Genomic DNA, 19,269 nt, shown 5'->3' on the forward strand with positions numbered 1-19,269 from the left:
TGCAATGTTGGTCGTATATATCAGGCATGATTAACCAACGAAACGATATCATTTCGTTACGATAATCAACGTTAATAAACGAAACGAAATGACTTCGTCAAATTAACGTTAATTTGGCGTTCTTAACGTTAATAAACGAAACGAAATGACTTCGTTTCGTTTATTAACGTTGATTATCGTAACGAAATGATATCGTTTCGTTGGTTAAGCATGCCTGGAATATATATATTTCATCCAATGATGAATGTTTTTATTTGTGGTTGTTGATAGTAAACCTGCATCATTTGAGCCACTTCGCACTGTTGATGGTACAACATTCCCAACATAACGTGCTGCATGTGAAGAACTCAATTTACAAGAAATCGATTTCTATTGAGATACGACAATCGACGAAGCTATTGTCTCTGCATATGCACATTATTTCGGACATCGTTATTTTGACATGCTTTCCTATGAAACTGCGGCACAAATACAAGGATAATATTTCAGAAGGTACTTTACATCAAATTCGTGTCAGTTCCAGAAATCCCGACCTTTCGATTAATGAGAAGATACATAATCAAGCTTTACTCTTGATTGAATGCATGTGTTACCTCATGTGCGGTAGTTTATTATTCAGGTTAGGAATGACACGGCCTAATAGTACAGCTCATTCAGCATTAATATTGAAGAAAAGTCATGTAATATTGCAAAAAACTCAGCAAAGGCCAAAGTTTTATCAGCATCAAAAATTATCATCTGGGATTAATGAACAATGGCGAGTTGCTTTGCTTAAAGGTCGAGTACATGTCGACAAATCTCGCCTGAAAATTCTGTTTCATTGTCTCATCGAGAGACGAAACTCTTCGGTACAATTAATATTGGGCCTTTTTTATTATATAAATTCTAAATTATTTCCGCTTGCTTGGAAAAATTACAATTAGAGAACAAAAACAAATTAAGTGAGCAGTACCATGGCGGAACCATACAAGGTGGCAGCACGGCTGTTTTTATATCTGTTGTTAAACCCGTTTCGTATATGCAACATTTCTCCATTTCGTATATGCCAAAAAGTGATATAAATTTAAATTTTTCCTCATGCTGACGCTCACATATTTTTCTTCGTACCAAAAAACAGACCAAAAGGCTTTTGAGAGTACCAACATAACAGTCCCAATTGTAATCATAAACATAAGTAAATGAAGGCGAGATTACTCCCGACAAAATTTTAGGCCGAGCTTCTCTTCCAATTTGCGTCATGCTCCTTTTAATTTTTCTTACAAATTGGCGGGACGCGACAAACTCGTTTTATGCCGACTCCGAACGGCATCTGCAAGTCAGATGAGTTTTCATTGAGAACTTTTCGTGGCAGAAATACACTCGGAGTGTTTGCCAAACACTGCTGAGGGGCGACCCCGCCTAAACAATTTTTTTCTAATTGAAAAAACTACTTCTAAAATTTTCACATTGCTTTTCCCGGAGCGTGAGCACAGGATCTGCACCGTGGTAGGCGGAGCACGCTACCATCACACCACGGTGATCAGTTGTAATCTCAATACATATAAATTTCGTGTAACATTGTTTGTCCGCCATAGACGCCTAAGCTACTTAATCGATTTCAATCCAATTTGTACACCGTGTGCAGTTTGATTCTGCTTGAAAGATAGGATAGCGTTCTTTTGCAGTTTCTTTCCGGGAACTGGACCAGGGACACATTCTATTCACGTTTCGATTTTCCTGAAATATGGTTTATACGTAGCCCTTCGCCTAGATTAGTATTTACGATATTTTTTCCGGGAAGAGAACCAGGGACCGATCTTTTCCAAGAAATCCTGTTCTTGGTTCGATTTACCTGGAATTTGGCATATAGGTAGCCCTTTGCCTAGATTAATATTTATGACACTTGTTTTCGGGAAGTGGGGCAAGGACCGAGTGGGACTGGGACTGGGAGTGGGAGTGGGAGTGGTAGTGGAAGTGGGAGTGGGACTGGGACTAGGATGGAGAAGAACAAGAATAACTAGAGAGAAGAGAAAAGAGGAAAGGAGAAAGAGATTAGTAAAAAGGAAAGAGTGAGTAAAAAGATAAGGATAAGGGGAGAGAGGGGAAGACTACTTAAAATTTATGCAGATAGATCAAAGCTAGGATAGAGAAACTTCTGCCGGGTCTGCTGGTTTTAAATAAAAAAGAAAAAACTAGATGCGTACATTTGAATTGGGTGCATTTGATTAGAAAAATTACATTATTTTGTCTCCATAGCAAAATGTCAGGTCGCTAGTGAGCGGTTATTGCATTGGACGAAAGAACGTGTATTACGGGAGTCCCTGTCGTGAAGACTTACCTCCGGTGTAAAACACAGATCAATGTCCGTTGATCTTCGGCCCAACAAGTTGGTACCAATGCGGTGAGCTGGGGTGTTCAAGTCAACCAGCCTTGGTTTGGCCGAGGAGGACTATCCCTCTTTCATTGATTTTGATATCTCGGTATCTGGTTAACAAGTTAACCAGATTGAGATATTTGGCGGCGCTTGGTTTTGCTTAGATGTTGCTTAAAGGGCCGCACTACGTTGACAAACAAAGTGAGCTTGGCATCCAATTATGCGCCGTCTTCAACACCAAACACCATCACAATTTAAATCAAGGGATGTGACCAACCTTTTCCGCACACAGACCTGTGAGTGCCGAGTGCCCGCCTCAACAATGCCCCTCGACATCGCTTGAGGCCACACTACGTTGACAAACATTGTGTGCCATATCGTCTTCTATTGGCTTCCATTTTCGCTACTAATTTCGCTCCAATTTCCACTCAATTACACAACAATTATGCACCGATTTGCCTCCAAATACACTCCTACCACAATTAAGGGATGTGGCCAACCTTTTCCGCTCACAGACCTGTAAGTACCGAGTACCTGCCCCAGCAACATCTTTGCACTGCAGTCCGCCACACTGCAGTGATTTGACAACGTCAAATCTTGCCACATATAGGGTGTGGCCATCCACACAGCGAACGCCTTCTATTCGCTTGCGCAGTCTAAAGCAGCCTCAAAACATCTCAAAAGACGAGATGAGCACCGGCCCACTCGTACAATTATCGATTGCTTTTTGGCTGACGATAGACATGCGCTCTTTCACCATCTTTCGTCGACTTTTGTACAGCATTTTGTCACAATTTAAGGGATGTGGGTCTTGGGTCCCCAAGGGAAAACAAGTCTACTCAGAGCGTGTGTCATAAGTGAACTCTGTTTGAAACCACAGCCACCGCGATGCTCCCACAAGGGGGCCATCCCAGGACAGGAGGTGAGACCTGAGTACAAAGCATCGTTCGATGCAGTGCACCAGATCACACTGGCTTCTCCTGCTCCCGCGGTAGCACTTTTTATAAAGACCTTGCCTAGGGTCCCACAGGCTGATACACCGCGTCCACCCTGCTACCTTTCGAGTAAAACACCTTACTCATGGATTGGGTACCCATGGTATTATGGTCGCCTTTTACGACCGGTATACCTACCGTGGGCATATTCTAACCCCTAACCCACAGGGGGATTATTGCATTGGAATTGGAAGCATTCAGTATTTTATAATTTTGATACGAAGATAACAGCAAATACTAATCTAATTATACATGAACTGCACGTAATTCGCTATACGGTTGTTACAGAATCTTCGTCCTGAAAAAATGCAAACGGGATTAACCTTTTCTTCATACATCCTTCTGACAGTTCCAAACTAATTTTTATGTTTCCTGATGTCCCACATATCATGAAATTATTGCTAAATCGCTTTGCTGTAGACGACTTTATGTTTCAAAATATGGGATATATATCAAAAGATAACATAAAAGTGCTAATAAAATCCTCCAAATTGGACATGACTATCACTCAAAAATTATTAATGAAGATGTTTGACGTAAGAGCCGATGGTGTACTTATAACTTACACCACTACCTTTTGGTAGCACTGATGACGTGAAGTGCAATAACATTATTATTGTTAATACTTGCACGCATTTGGAAGATATATTTTAACTAAAAAAAGGTGCATATATGTAGACATTATACTGGGTAAAATAAGTTGCAAAAAATTCACCTCACGATGGGCACACTAACTGGGCACTGCCTTCTCCTGCCACTACATGCTTATAAGTTAGGCCTCGCCAGTCACAGCAGATGTAGAAAGTGCGAGCTGCATGAAGAGACGGCTGAGGAGTTCTGTGTTCGTGTTCTGCGCTTGCGTGGACAAAGCTACAACTATTAGGTGTGGCAGAGTTATCAGATCTCGAAGCAGCAATTAAGCTAGGCCCTAGAAAACTTCTAGCATTTTCCGAGAGGATAGAGTTATACTATAACATAAGTTTTCGTACCTAATTAAGTTTTTTCCGTTTTTATACTCAGTTGAGCAGAGCTCACAGAGTATATTAACTTTGATTGGATAACGGTTGGTTGTACAGGTATAAAGGAATCGCGATAGATATAGATAAAGGAATCGCCATATATCAAAATCATCAGGATCGAAAAAAAATTTTATTGAGCCATGTCCGTCCATCCGTCCGTCCGTTAACACGATAATTTGAGTAAATTTTGAGGTATCTTGATGAAATTTGGTATATAGGTCCCTGAGCACTCATCTCAGATCGCTATTTAAAATGAACAATATCGGACTATAACCACGCCCCTTTTTTTCGATATCGAAAATTTCGAAAAACCGAAAAAGTGCGATAAGTCATTACCAAAGACGGATAAAACGATGAAACTTGGTAGGTGAGTTGAACTTATGACGCAGAATAAAAAATTAGTAAAATTTTGGACAATGGGCGTGGCATCGCCCACTTTAAAAGGAAGGTAATTTAAAAATTTGCAAGCTGTAATTTGGCATTCGTTGAAGATATCATGATGAAATTTGGCAGGAACGTTACTCCTATTACTGTATGTATGCTTAATAAAAATTAGCAAAATCGGAGAACGATCACGCCCAATTTTTAAAAAAAGAATTTTTTTAAGTCAAATTTTAAAAAAAAATTTAATATCTTTACAGTATATAAGTAAATTATGTCAACATTCAACTCCAGTAATGATATGGTGCAACAAAATGCTAAAATAAAAGAAAATTTCAAAATGGGCGTGGCTCCACCCTTTTTCATTTAATTTGTCTAGGATACTTTTAATGCCATAAGTCGAACAAAAATTTACCAATCCTTGTGAAATTTGGCAGGGGCATAGATTCTGGGACGATAACTTATTTCTGTGAAAAAGGGCGAAATCGGTTGAAGCCACGCCCAGTTTTTATACACAGTCGACCGTCTGTCCTTCCGCTCGGCCGTTAACACGATAACTTGAGCAAAAATCGATATATCTTTACTAAACTCAGCCTACAGCATCAGGACGAATTATAAACTTTAATTCAAAACATCCGAAAACAATGATTATGAATACAGCAAAGGGCTGTATACGGAAAATGTTGCAGACTTCAGATGAAGTATACCACAAAGAAGTTAAAAAAGAAATTTTCACATTACTAAGAAACAATGATTTTCCGAAAAAACCATAAAAACTTTATTAAGAAAAACCAAAAATTTAAATAGACCAAAAACTCCCGATAAACCCATTATTTTCAAGTCGGTGGCTTATGTACCGCGGCTATCAGAACGTTTAGCAAAATCTGACTGCTATGATAAAGAAACTACAAAAATTGCGCATAAACCTACGAACACTTTAAAAAACATATTTAACAAAACAAAATCGAAAATACCAATAATGGAAAAAAATAATGTAGTTTACAAGATACCATGTAAAGGCAATAGCGATGAAACGTGCAATAATATATATATAGGTACTACAAAGTCCAAACTCAAAACGAGAATTTCACAGCATAAGTCTGATTTTAAATTTTGCCATCAAGTTAATAATCAAAAAACAGCACTCATGGCCCACTGTGCAGACAGCGGCCACACACCAAACTTTGATGAGACTAAAATACTGCAACAGGAACAACACTATAACAAACGCTTCACACTAGAAATGTTACACATTATTAATATTCCGACTAACACACGACTGAACTATAAGAGCGACGTAGATCACAGCGCACATATCTACAAACACCTGCTCACTAAAAAACAGTACCATACTCCACGTCGGACAAAGAAGACGTGTTAATAAAAGTATGTATTTATGTGAAATGTAAAATGCAAAATTTGTTTATTGTTATTTTTATTATTTTTGTTAGTTGCTACATACAATCCTGAAGATGATTGCCGTTGAGCAATCGAAATATATCGATTTAAAAGAAGAATCAAAGGGTATTTTTTAATTCTTCAATTATAAAACACGGACCTAAAGCCAGCTATATATACATATTTAAAAATAAAAGGTCGCCAAAAAAAAAAAAAAAAAAAAAAAAAAAAAAAAAAAAATTCATAATTTACTAAACTCAGTTCACGTACTTATCTGAACTCACTTTGTATTGGTGTAAAAAATGGCCGAAATCCGACTATGACCACGCCCACTTTTTCTAAATCGAAAATTACGAAAAATGAAAAAGATACGATAATTATATACCAAATACGAAAAAAGGGATGGAAACATGGTAATCTGGATTGGTTTATTGACGCAAAATATAACTTTAGAAAAAAACTTTTTAAAATGGGTGTGACACCTACCATATAAAGTAGAATGAAATGAAAAAGTTCTGCAGGGCGAAATAAAAAACCCTTGAAATATTGGCAGGAATACTCTTCGTGGTATTATATATATAAATAAATTAGCGGTATCCAACAGATGATGTTCTGGGTCACCCTGATCCATATTTTGATCGATATCTGGAAAACGCTTCACATATACAACTACCACCACTCCCTTTTAAAAGCCTCATTAATACCTTTAATTTGCTACCCATATCGTACAAACAAATTCTAGAGTCACCCCTGGTCCAACTTTATGGCGATATATCGAAAAGGCGTCCACCTATAGAACTAAGCCCCACGCCATTTTAAAATACTCATTAACACCTTACATTTGATACCCATATCGTACAAACACATTCTAGATTCACCCCTCGTCCACCTTTATGGCGATATATCGAAAAGGCGTCCACCTATAGAACTAAGCCCCACGCCCTTTTAAAATACTCATTAACACCTTTCATTTGATACCCATATCGTACAAACATATTCTAGAGTCACCCCTGGTCCACCTTTATGGCGATATCTCGAAAAGGCGTCCACCTATTGAACTAAGGCCCACTCCCTTTTACAATGTTCATTAACCCCTTTCATTTGATACCCATATCGAACAAACAAATTCTATTATGGCGATAGCTCGAAACGGCGTCCACCTATAGAACTAAGGCCCACGCCCTTTTAAAATACTCATTAACACCTTTCATTTGATACCCATATCGTACAAACAAATTCTAGAGTCACCCCTGGTCCACCTTCATGGCGATATCTCGAAAAGGCGTCCACCTAAAGAACTAAGGCCCACACCCTTTTAAAATACTCATTAACACCTTTCATTTGATACCCATATTGTACAAACGCATTCTAGAGTCACCCCTGGTCCACGTTTATGGCGATATCCCGAAAAGGCGTCCACCCATAGAACTAAGGCCCACTCCCTTTTAAAACACTTATTAACACCTTTCGTTTGATACCCATATAGTACAAACAAATTCTAGAGTCACCCCTGGTCCACCTTTATGGCGATATCTCGAAAAGGCGTCCACATATAGAACTAAGGCCCACGCCCTCTTAAGATACTCATTAACACCTTTCATTTGATACTCATATCGTACGAACAAATTCTAGAGTCACCCCTGGTCCATCTTTATGGCGATATCTCGAAAAGGCGTCCATCTATAGAACTTAGGCCCACGCCCTTTTAAAATACTCATTAATACCTTTCATTTGATACCCATATCGTACAAAGAAATTCTAGAGTCAGGCCTGGTCCACCTTAGTGGCGATATCCCTAAATGGCGTCCATCTATAGAACTATGGCCCACTTCCTCTTAAAACACTCTTTAGTACCTTCCATTTGATACACATTTCATACAAACACATTCCAGGGTTACCCTAGATTCCTTTTACAACATGGTGATTTTCCCTTACTTTGTATCCACAGCTCTCAACTGAGTATGTAATGTTGGTTACACCCGAACTTAGCCTTCCTTACTTGTTTTTAAAGTAAAATTGCATGTTTTGCTGTATTTTCTATAGATATCTATGAACATAAATCGTAGTAAAGCATATTAATATTGTTTCCTATGGCTGTTATGTTTTCATCCTGAAAGAAACTCCCATCCCGAAATACTACAATTTTGCTTTACATGGCAACGCTGCTAGCAAAACGACAAACTTTATGAAACTTCAGAAATCCCCCAATAAGTCCAAAAATGTTATACCATGGAAAACAAAGACTAATTATATGTATACTTAACGTGAAAACCTGACACATATGGCTCAATCCCAAGGTGTCATACACACAACGAAGACGCTATGCTCGCTGCCAAACATTTCAGTGCACGATCTTTGGTACTAAATAAGCTTATAATCGGTTTATCAATCACAAGGTCTAACCTAAGTAAGATGGCCTATCTAATACCTTTTCATTTTATGTATAATGGCATCCGATTGCACGGCAACTCCACCATTAGTACCAATACCCAAATTCAAATCTAAGCGTAAATAATTTGCTCCCTCATGTTTTAATCCTTTGGCCAAGAAACAAATCCAGAATTAATGGTTGTGAGCAACCTTATCTGAGCACCAGGAATAACCTGCATCACAATTAAGGGATGTGATTACAACCTTTACGTCACATCGAATCAAAATGTCTGTTCACCTCTACGACATAAAATCCTAGCTACTCATTACATTTGCACAAAATTCGTTGCCACCGCTCTGCATAACCTAACGCAGTTTCAAACACTTCCAGAAGAAGATTGAGCACATACCCAACTCTTTGAATTATCAATTGTTATACATTATTACGAAGAGGTACAAGGTACCAAATTGGACCAAGCCTACGCTTGCACAAAATATCTAAAAAGATAAAGGGAGTATGCAGCTATCAAGGTGCCCAAATAGAGGACGAAGCGATACAAGTGTATATCAATGGCTCCAAAGTAGTGGAAAAAGTGGGATCTGCTGTATACTGTGCGGATCCGGAATGTCAGATCACTGTAGCGTTTTTCACGCGGGAGGAGCAGCCGTAACCAAAGCATTCCTGGAAGAAAATAGCTTTCTCTGCAGCCGAGTCAACTTTTATGTTGACAGCCAAGCAGCAATTAAAGCAATAATCTTGCATAGTACAGCATATACAAGTGTGTTATAGTGTAAGCAATCCCTGGAAAGAATCGGGACAGGGAGAAGCACACATCTATATTGGGTCCCAGAGCATATGGGTATAGAAGGAAATAAAAAAGTGGATGAACTAGCTCAAAAGGGCGCATCCCACAAAGATTGCTCCATAAAGAGATTAAGAGAAGGCGACAGGTGCATATTATGGACCAAGCGGGAAAGATCTGGAACGAAGCGTTGGGCTGCAAAGCGTCCAAGATAATGTGTAGGTTTTACAACCTTAGACTAAACAAGTGGCTCATATCATTAAAAACAGAGGGCTGTAGACTCATGACGGGTATTCTGACTGGAATCTGCCTTCTGGCGACACATGCCTTTAAATTAGGCTTGGCCAGTGATAGCAGATGTAGAAACTGCGGGTTGGAGGAGGAAACGATCGACGTTTTGTGCTCGAGCCCTGCACTTGCCAGGCTAAGATTCCAGCGATTAGGAGTGGCACGGATGTCAGGCCTAGAAGCAGCAAGTGGCATAGGTCCTCGAAGGCTTCTAGTATTTGCCAAGAAGACATAGTTATTTTATAGCATAAGTCCTGGTTTTGATAATTTTCAGTTTGGTCGTTGAACAAACCTGTAAGACTACGGACTCATTAAGTCTAAGTGAGGTCCTCATGGACCGGCCAGTTCAACCTAACATAACTTATCCACCAACGATAGGCATCTGGTTTACCAAATATTTATTAATCAGGTATCTCCGCGCAACTGGGGATGGTTGATGGCAGAATCAATTGAAAAATGTATGCATGGCTTGGAATAGGTAAAGAGGCTGCTCAGAACTTGTTGATATTAGCCTTCAAGAGCGAAATTTATTGCCAACTTTCTAACGAAGAGACCACATTACTCCGATGAGAATACATTGTTGTCAACTTCGAGAGCGGAAGAGACTGCATTACTCCGAAGATTCTGCATAGCTCCATTGGGTATGCTTTATTGTCTTGTCTAAAAGTTAACTCGTCCCGCGATTCATCCGCTAGTGAGCCGAATGCAAGGCCAGGATATGAGCATACAAGTATCTATGATACAGAGTAAACAGATCACAACTGCTTTTCCTGCTGCCCTAGAGTACAGTTTTTATACTCAGTTGAGCAGAGCTCACAGAGTATATTAACTTTGATTGGATAACGGTTGGTTGTACAGGTATAAAGGAATCGAGATAGATATAGACTTCCATATATCAAAATCATCAGTATCGAAAAAAAATTTTATTGAGCCATGTCCGTCCGTCCGTCTGTCCGTTAACACGATAACTTGAGTAAATTTTGAGGTATCTTGATGAAATTTGGTATGTAGGTTCCTGGGCACTCATCTCAGATCGCTATTTAAAATGAACGATATCGGACTATAACCACGCCCACTTTTTCGATATCGAAAATTTCGAAAAACCTAAAAAATGCGATAATTCATTGCCAAAGACGGATAAAGCGATGAAACTTGGTAGGAGGGTTGACCTTATGACGCAGAATAGAAAATTAGTAAAATTTTGGGCAATGGGCGTGGCACCGCCCACTTTTAAAAGAAGGGAATTTAAAAGTTTTGCAAGTTGTAATTCGGCAGTCATTGAGGATATCATGATGAAATTTGGCAGGAACGTTACTACTATTACTATATATGTATGTGCTAAATATAAATTAGAAAAATCGGATCAAGAACACGCCCACTTTAAAAAAAAGAAAATTATAAAAGCCAAATTTTAACAAAAAATTGAATATCTTTACTGTATAAAAGTAAATTATGTCAACATTCAACTCCAGTAATGACATGGTGCATCAAAATACAAAAATAAAAGAAAATTTCAAAATGGGCGTGGTTCCGCCCTTTTTCATTTAGTTTTTTCTAGACTACTTTTAATGCCATAAGTCGAACAAATATGTACCAATCCTTCGTAGAGACATAGACTCTATGACGGTAACCGTTTTCTGTGAAAATGGGCGAAATCGGTTGAAGCCACGCCCAGTTTTTATACACAGCCGACAGTCTGTCCTTTCGCTCGGCCGTTAAAACGATAACTTGAGCAAAAACCGATATATCTAAACTCAGTTCGCGTACTTATCTGAACTCACTTTATCTTGGTACGAAAAAATGGCCGAAATCCGACAATAACCGCGCCCACTTTTTCGAAATCGAAAATTACGAAAAATGAAAAAAATGCCATAATTCTATACAAATATGAAAAAAGGGATGGAAATATGGTAATTTGATTGGTTTATTGACGCAAAAAATAACTTTATAGAAAATTTTGTAAAATGGGTGTGACACCCATATGAAGTAGAAAAAAATGAAAAAGTTCTGCAGGGCGCAATCAAAAGCCCTTGGAATCTTGGCAGGAATACTGTTCGTGGTATTACATATATAAATAAATTAGCGGTACCCGACAGATGATGTTCTGGGTCACCCTGGTCCACATTCTGGTCGATATCTCGAAAACGCCTTCACATATACAACTAAGGGCCACTTCCTTTTAAAACCCTCATTAATACCTTTAAATTGATACCCATATCGTACAAACACATTATAGAGTCACCCCTGGTCCACCTATATGGCGATATCTGGAAAAAGCGTCCACATATAGAACTAAGGCCCACTCCCTTTAAAATACTCATTAACACCATTCATTTCATACCCATATCGTACAAACACATTCTAGAGTCACCCCTGGTCCACCTTTAGAACTGTGGCCGACTCCCTTTTAAAATACTCTTTAATACCTTCCATTTGATACCCATGTCATACAAATACATTCCAGGGTTACCCTAGGTTAATTTTCCTACGTGGTGATTTTTCCTTATTTTATCTCCAAAGCTCTCAGCTGAGTATGTAATGTTCGGTTACACCCGAACTTAGCCTTCCTTACTTGTTAATAATGACCGTGATAGGGTGGCACAAGTGATACGCCGCGTCCACATTGCTTCTTTCGAGTAATACACTACTCATGGATTGGGTTAAATCATGGTGTTATAGCCGCCTTTACGACCGGTTAAACAACCGCGGGCATATTCTACTTACATATGAATACAACATGTTTCAGATTGAAGGGGAACTTAACTTTTTACACCTTTCATAGCTATACGCTATAATAGGAGGTGTCGTGGCACCACATCCCACGTATATGGAAAGGATCTAAAGTGTTATATATTCCCAAGGCAAGCAAAGCGTGCCACGCGAAACCTAAATACTTCAGACCCATCAGCCTATCTTCGTTTCAACTAAAGGTGATGGAGAGGCTAATGGAAACATATATCACGGAGGCAGTGAATGACCAACTCTCTGAAGCACAACACGCCTATATGAAGGGTAAATCAACGGAAACGGCGTTGCACGAAATTACATCGTGCATAGAGAGATCGTTCTACTTCAAAGAATACTGCCTGGCAGCCTTCCTAGACATAGAAGGAGCGTTCAATAGCATCAAACCCGACTCAATTATTAAGGTACTGACTGAGCTGGGCATCGAATCTCAGCTGGTGGAGCTTGTGCACAAATTGCTGATATGCAGGGTAGTACAGGCAGATCTTGCAGGGGTATCGGAGAGCAGGTTCGTCAGTAGGGGAACTCGCCGAGGTGGAGTTCTATCCCCTCTACTGTGGGTCTTGGCGGTGAATCAGCTGCTAAGCGACATGGAGGAGGAGAGGGGCTGTAAAGCTGTAGCGTATGCTGACGACATTGCCCTGGTGATAAGTGGGAAGTTCCCAAAAAATCTCTGCGATATGATGCAGGTGGAACTAAGAAGGGTAGAAGTATGGGCCGCTGATAATGGTCTGAACGTGAACCCAAATAAAACGGAGCTGGTGCTCTTTACGAGGAGGTATAAGATACCACGTCTCTCAACTCCAGTGCTAGCAAACACAGTGCTTAAGTTGAGCGAGTCCGCCAACTATCTAGGGCTCACACTTGATAAGAAATTGAACTGGACATAAAACACCACGGAACGTGTCCGTAATGCCACGGTTGTCCTCTACACACGTAAAGGGGCAATTGGACGGAAATGGGGTATGTCCCCTATGATAGTACATTGGATATACACGGCCATAGTTAGGCCAATATTGCTATACGGGGTGGCGGTATGGTGGCCCGCCCTGAATAAATCCTCGACGGTTCTTGCTCTTCAAAAGGTGCAAAGATCTGCACTACTATGCATAAGCGGAGCCATTCGCACCACGCCAACGGAGCTATGAATGTAATACTGAACCTACTACCCATAGATATAGTAGGCATTAAATATGCAGCATGTGCAGCTATCGGTCTGAGGAAACTGACCACATGGTCGCACTGCAAACATACTGAAATTCTCGGCAGATTCTGCATACCAGAATGGACAGATTTCTGCAAACCACATACCAACTTTAACAAGGGATACGAGATATTAATCCCTGAGAGGGAACAGTGGGTGAATGACCCTGATTGGCCCACTAACAGCATTTGGATCTACACAGATGGATCTAAACTGGATAAAAGGGTAGGAAGGGGTGTCTATTCGGAACGATTGGAGATACAAAGATCGTTTCGCCTTCCGGATCACTGTAGCGTATTTCAGGCCGGGCTTCCTTAGGGAGAAGGCAGTCTCTCAGAAGCACATTTATATTTTCTCGGACAGTCAAGCAGCACTGCAAGCCCTTGATTCTGTCACAGCTAATTCTGAAACTGTAGTAGGCTTTCGCAGATCACTTAACGTGATGGCTGAATAGTTTACTCTGCATCTGGTATGGGTGCCGGGACATAAGGGCATACCAGGTAATGAGATGGCGGATGAGCTTGCAAGAAAGGATACCTCCCTTCCACTTTCGCCATCCTGGAAGAGGTTGGGCATTCCACCTGCAAGCTCAAGATAAAGGAGGCTCTACTGATGGAAGCGGGAGCTACGTGGAAGCATCATGATGGAAGCCCCACGGCAAAACTCAAGGCAACGTTTCATGGGCAAGATGTTTCTTGCAGATCTGACACAAACTCCACGAAGTGGTCTGATTAGGAGAGTAGGAACAAATCCCGTGTGGTTTCACAATGGGCCTATAAAGGCCTAAGTGTGCCGCTCCGATGTGGACGGCAGCCACCTGAACGTAACCTAACCTAACCTACTCCTTTCATGAAAATGAAATGGTATATTAAGTGTGTTACGAATCTAAAAATTGTAAGTAATTGAATGAGAAGAGATAGACCCACCAGTAAGTGTACTGAAATTATCAGGATCTGTCGGTCTGTCAGTCTGTCTGTTTGAACGCAAATTGTCCCTCAATTTTTGAGATATCTTGATAAAATTTGGTGAGTGGGTATATTTAGGTGTCCGATTAGACATTTGTTGGAACCCGCCGGATCGAAACACTAAATCATATATCGCCCATACAACCGATTTTTCAGAAAAGAGGATTTTTGCCATATCTTCCTCAATTTATCGGATTGTAGCTTCCAACTTCACCATATGCTTTCGTGTATTGCACATATTGTTGTCTGAAAAAAATTGTATGTAACCCATTTCTGCCCATTTTAACGGCTAGAAGTTTCAAATTCCATAAAATACTTACATATGTATACATCTTTTATGGTTCAGAAGTGATTCATGGTCATAGCATATAATTTCACTCCAGTGGAGCGTAAATATGTTAAACCTTGGCAAAAATGGCTTAGGCTGCTCACAGCTTTCTTGTTATTTTACTGGGTAATTTACCAAGTGGGAAAATGTTTACATTTTAGTACAAAGCCGGTCAAAATTGCACATTGTGCAATTTGATAGCTCGACACATAAGCAGTTTTTCATATAGATGATTTTAACACATGATTATGCATTATGAGTAGATTGCACTTATTTTTATAGAGAATGGTAGAATGAGCGACACTGGCGCCATCTGATATTGAGCCAACTCCCCAATTTTGTTCCAAGCAAATCATAAGAAGAAGAATTTGACATTTGCTTTGGCTAAGGGTGTTGGCACACTTTGCAAGTGAAATTATTTTTCCCACTGGTGGTTAAATTTTCTAACATTTTTCACAATTAAAGACTGCAATATAGCAATCGAATACTACACAAAATATGCTAGCAAGTATTTTTGTTGTATAGGGAGAATGTTTACAACAGTGCTTCGCGAAATTTTGTATGTGAGTGGGCAAAGCGTAATCAACTTCAATTGCCAAGTCTGAAGTTCCTTCATATTTACAAACGCAACATCTTGGTTTGATTGTAGCGATGCTATTGGTATGCATAAGGTTGTGTTAAACGCATCTATATGAAAAGTGTCATTGTACCGCGGCCTTGAGTTCGTATTTTCACACCGACACTAACGATGTGTTATCACGATCGTTTGCTTTCGCTTGTCACTCACTAAAATCAACAGTGAATGCAAAAGGAAAAGTCCATGCTACTTTTTGGGCACATAATAAAAACAATATGCTGCAATTTTAAAGTGACTTTTAATACATTTTAGTTAGTATTATTAAGTTCCTTTGAACACACAATTTTTTAAAACTTAATAGTGTGAAAACATTTTTACTTTTACATTGTCTTATAGTTCTTTGTACGAGCCAAATAAATATACGATGTAATAAATATTGACATTTTAATATAAGTAACTTTTTATGCGTTCTACTTTGTTTTATTAATTTTTATAAATTTTTTTTTTTTATAATTAACTTTATGGTTTGAAAATATATATTTCTATCTTTACATTTACTTTGTTTTATTGTTCTTTCTTAATGAAAAAGTGAATTTTTTTAAATAAATTTTGCCTTGAAGAAAAAACATACCTTCGTTTATAAAAAAGTTTTAACTGTCTACCTCGACCTCCGCGTTCTTAGTTATACGGATATAAGCAAATATAGTCAGGATTAGTCCCTTTTCACAGTCCACATTTTCTTTTAGCACACTGTGGGGAGTTGTACTCAATTTTTATACACACTTATGCAATTGTTTTAGTATTTGTGTGGCCGGCTCTGGTCTATACGCTTTAATGTCGAACACATATACTTGAATGGAGAGCTGCGTACGAGGCGTCAGCTGCATGAAAGCGACAAAGCATGAAAGTTTCATGTAGCTAGGCGTACAGCAATGTTGGTCGCTAGGCGTAAATACGCCTAGAAAAGAGCAAGAAAAAGATGTTTGTTTACAATTTTTCGTTTGCAAAATTGTGTACCGCGCTTCTGTTGCTATAAATATATAGTGAAAACTTTCCTTTTTAATTTTATACACAATAAACTTTTGTATAATGGCAATTATACAGCATTTACTAATTTGTTTAATTTTTTTAGAAATATTTTTCTTTTTGTAGCTTGGAAGTAGCTACGTATGCAGATCTTGAAACGTAGATGAATTGTAGCTACATAAAATATCTTGTAAGCGTCTATGACGCGTAATCTCGTGTGCACCTTGCCTTAGACTCAAGCAATAAAGTAGTATTTATATGGCATATTTACGAATTACTTTTTGTGTGTTAACAAACATGCGTGCATACGTCCTACCTCATTGATTTTTCATCAACAACTAAACCACTACCAATAAGATGATTTTAGTTTTACTCACACAGCCACAGTTTGAATTTTGGCGACCCCTGGTATATATGTTTGTTTGTAGCTCTCTGGGATAGGCGCACAAAGGAGTGTTAAGCGGCAGTTACCCACGAACGTACGTAGAAAAAACGCGTCAGCTGACACGACCTATCTTATGAATGTGCAATTTAAACGAAAACTCACCGACGTGCAGCGCTCGTACGTACGTAGCCCGGAACGTAGAAATCAAAACAATTTTGATTTTTTCCGCAATGAATGCAAAAGGAAAAGTCCATGCTACTTTTTGGGCACATAATAAAAACAATATGCTGCAATTTTAAAGTGACTTTTAATACATTTTAGTTAGTATTATTAAGTTCCTTTGAACACACAATTTTTTAAAACTTAATAGTGTGAAAACATTTTTACTTTTACATTGTCTTATAGTTCTTTGTACGAGCCAAATAAATATACGATGTAATAAATATTGACATTTTAATATAAGTAACTTTTTATGCGTTCTACTTTGTTTTATTAATTTTTATAAATTTTTTTTTTTATAATTAACTTTATGGTTTGAAAATATATATTTCTATCTTTACATTTACTTTGTTTTATTGTTCTTTCTTAATGAAAAAGTGAATTTTTTTAAATAAATTTTGCCTTGAAGAAAAAACATACCTTCGTTTATAAAAAAGTTTTAACTGTCTACCTCGACCTCCGCGTTCTTAGTTATACGGATATAAGCAAATATAGTCAGGATTAGTCCCTTTTCACAGTCCACATTTTCTTTTAGCACACTGTGGGGAGTTGTACTCAATTTTTATACACACTTATGCAATTGTTTTAGCATTTGTGTGGCCGGCTCTGGTCTATACGCTTTAATGTCGAACACATATACTTGAATGGAGAGCTGCGTACGAGGCGTCAGCTGCATGAAAGCGACAAAGCATGAAAGTTTCATGTAGCTAGGCGTACAGCAATGTTGGTCACTAGGCGTAAATACGCCTAGAAAAGAGCAAGAAAAAGATGTTTGTTTACAATTTTTCGTTTGCAAAATTGTGTACCGCGCTTCTGTTGCTATAAATATATAGTGAAAACTTTCCTTTTTAATTTTATACACAATAAACTTTTGTATAATGGCAATTATACAGCATTTACTAATTTGTTTAATTTTTTTAGAAATATTTTTCTTTTTGTAGCTTGGAAGTAGCTACGTATGCAGATCTTGAAACGTAGATGAATTGTAGCTACATAAAATATCTTGTAAGCGTCTATGACGCGTAATCTCGTGTGCACCTTGCCTTAGACTCAAGCAATAAAGTAGTATTTATATGGCATATTTACGAATTACTTTTTGTGTGTTAACAAACATGCGTGCATACGTCCTACCTCATTGATTTTTCATCAACAACTAAACCACTACCAATAAGATGATTTTAGTTTTACTCACACAGCCACAGTTTGAATTTTGGCGACCCCTGGTATATATGTTTGTTTGTAGCTCTCTGGGATAGGCGCACAAAGGAGTGTTAAGCGGCAGTTACCCACGAACGTACGTAGAAAAAACGCGTCAGCTGACACGACCTATCTTATGAATGTGCAATTTAAACGAAAACTCACCGACGTGCAGCGCTCGTACGTACGTAGCCCGGAACGTAGAAATCAAAACAATTTTGATTTTTTCCGTAAGAACGTGTCAGCTGATCGCTCTCTCACTAGACAGAGTTGCCTAGTAAACTTTTGTGCGCTAATTTTTGACCGTTTGCAGGTTTATGCAAAAAAACCTAATTAAAGTTTAAAAAATTGTGAAAATAATTCGAAATAATTATGTAAAAGTGCAGATTATAAATATGCAATCTATTTATATTTATTTAATATTAATTCCAGCCTTTTACAACATCAAAAATAAAATGATGTTTCCATAAGCATGCATGCAAACTGGCCAATGGCAACAGTGCTTATCTGTAAACAATACACACACAAATATGTTATGTACATGTACACAGACGCACACATTGATCCCTACGGGCTTGAGGGTTCGGTCAAACGTGTTTCGTACGACAAACGTCCGTACGTACGGCACACGTCGGTGGGTAACTGCCGCTTAACAAACATATAAATATAATTTAAAAGAAAAAACTAAAAAATGCGCTTGTATAGTATATGAAACTAAAAAGTGAAAAATAATTATAGTTTAAAAGAAGAAAGGAAGTCTAAGTTCGTGTGAAAACGAACATTACATACCCAGCTGTACACTTGAAATGCTGTTGTTGTTTGTTTTGTGTACTTAAACATATGATTCTGAACTAATTTCCGTTTAAAAGAAGCCAAAAGGATACAGAGGCTAACACCAATGACCTTGAGCGGGTAATAATGCAAGTTTCTTTTAGATATGTGGATTTCCCTACCGTTTATTTTAAAATAAAGATATAACAGAACAACAAATATAAACACACAAGTGCCATTGTACT

General features: G+C 38.5%; 1 protein-coding gene across 13 annotated transcripts in view; it reads right to left on the reverse strand.

Moving 5' to 3' along the window:
- Positions 1-19,269, reverse strand: part of LOC137240365 (uncharacterized) — a 259,874-nt gene that overhangs the window by 18,714 nt on the left and 221,891 nt on the right. The window lies entirely within an intron of this gene.

Source organism: Eurosta solidaginis, chromosome 2 (genome assembly GCF_040869045.1).
Source record: "Eurosta solidaginis isolate ZX-2024a chromosome 2, ASM4086904v1, whole genome shotgun sequence".
Taxonomy (NCBI): domain Eukaryota; kingdom Metazoa; phylum Arthropoda; class Insecta; order Diptera; family Tephritidae; genus Eurosta; species Eurosta solidaginis.